The following is a 2,277-nucleotide window of genomic DNA, read 5'->3' on the forward strand; positions in this document are numbered from 1 at the left end:
CCGGAGCCTACCCCAAGGTTGGGCATCCCCCCTCCCAGGCCCAGGATTCAGAAACCAGAAACCACATCTAGACAGTCTTGTTTTTATGTAGTCGACCGCGATTGTGTGCCCTTTTTTTTTTTTTTTTTTTTTTTTTTTTTTACTACAGTACCCAGTTTGCTACAAAAGCACATTGAGTGATTATATATATACTGGTGTGAATATATATGTACCTATGTATGTATATGTACATGTTTTCTAAGCTCCAGAATTCCCATTTAAACATTTTCCACAATTCCCATTTCTCTCCTGAACATCCCCATCGAGTCCACAATTATGTTCATTTTTCCTTTGCTTCGTTCGCTCAGTACATCTCTGTCAGCTCTGCGTCTGTACATAATGACTGGTTGGAAAGAAAATTTCAGGTTATGGGCCACGTTTTGTTTCTTTTTCTATGTATCTATCTAGTAACTGAAACTGAAGTTATGGCGGGTATCAGAAAGCATCACTTTATCAAAAGTTGAGATGTAAAAACAAATTAGCATTGGTTTTGTTCTGGCAGATACTACTGTATGGATGGACACCACTGTTATACTAACAGTTCTGCTTCAGTTTAATGATTTTTTTTTTTTAAGTTTTGTGAGGATGCATATGTAGTAAGAAATAAGTCTAGAATAACCTCACTCTTGAACCGAGTTCCTGGGGCCTCAAGTACATGCCTGTTCTTTCTGCTCCTTCTGCACGCCGCCTATTATTCCTCCAAGAACTTATGGAGAGACCCGTGCGGGTTTCTGGGACTTCTCTGTGAAGTCTCCCCTCTCCGTTCCGCTTCCCCATAATGGCAGCCTCCCCAGCTCCCCTCAGTGGGGGCGCTCTTCTCTGCGGGACCCCACAGCTCCACCTCCCTTCCAGAAGGTGCCTCTGGGTGAAAGGCTGAGAGTCCTGGAGCTCACCTGTGTTTTATTCTCTCAAGGATCGTAGTATCCACTGTCTGTTCTGTGTTTTTGGTTGTTTATGGTAGGAAGGTTATTCCCATACCAGTTCCTTTTTATTACAAGAAGTAGACATTTCTCTTGGTACAACCGTACGGGGCATCGTGGTTATTTTTTTTCTTTCTTTCTTTTTTTGGAGAGGACAGACAGAGAGAGACCGGAAGAGAGAAATCACCCCCCCCCCAGAGGGGATGGCCACGCCGCAATCCCTTCTCCTCCATTCTCCTCTTGGGATCTTGGGCACGCACCCACACGCGCCCGGCGTGAGTTTAAGCCACTGGGCCCAGGACTCAAACCGCCATCTACTACGTGGGAGTCCAGCGACATAGCCATTACGCTAACTGCTGGTCCTGCGTTGTGGTTATTTCTATGCATGCCTCCTCTCTTTCGTGTGACCAGAAGCACCCTGAGAACAGAAGCCATGCGTATTTCATCTCTGAGCATAGCCTAAGTGCTAGTCATTATGTGATATGATTTGATTGAATATTTAATGAGTAGATCTTTCAAATGAATAAATAAATAAATGAAATAAAACACTACATGAATTTTAAAAAATAGGACACAAAATTCATTATATACACTAATTTTTATTTCACTCACATAGTTTTATATTTTGTAGGAATATTTTGCAGTAATCCTGGGACTATTTGGGTACCTAATATTCCTCTTCAGCCTTCTGACCTATACCTTTTATTATAACCAGAAAACATGGAAAACCAACAAACAGGGAGAAAATAATTACCACCACACTTGTGGCAGGATGAGTTTTTATTAGGCATCAACCAGAAGGTTTTTTTTCATCATTTGAGTTGCTTTGTAAATTGTAATTCTATAGCTGCTAAAGTCTAGCTTGAATCATTTTTCTTGGTCAAGCAAACAAAGATGATTATGAGAGTTTAGTGGTTGGGACCCACAGATGGTGTAATGGTTATGTCACTGGATTCCCACATAGTCAACTGTGGTTTAAGGACCAGACCCAAAGGCTTAAACTCATGCTGGGCACGTGTGCATGTGTGCCCAAAATCCCGAGGGAAAAATGGAGGAGAAGGGATTGTGGTGTGGCCATCTCCCCTGAGGAGTGATTTATCACTTTCTGCCTGTCTCCCCACCTTTCTGTCTCTCTGGCAAATGCACACATCCTAAGGGGGAAAAAAAGTCCTGATGAAGAGAGGTCAGCACCTGTCTGTTTAGGACACAAAAGAATAATAAATGTTGGGAACCAGCAGTTAGCGTAATGGTTATGTTGCTGGACTCCCACGTAGTCCAGCATGAATTTTAAAAAATAGGACACAAAATTCACGCGGTT

The sequence above is a fragment of the Tupaia chinensis genome, unplaced genomic scaffold, assembly GCF_000334495.1.
Source record: "Tupaia chinensis unplaced genomic scaffold, TupChi_1.0 Scaffold000578_2, whole genome shotgun sequence".
NCBI classification, from domain to species: domain Eukaryota; kingdom Metazoa; phylum Chordata; class Mammalia; order Scandentia; family Tupaiidae; genus Tupaia; species Tupaia belangeri.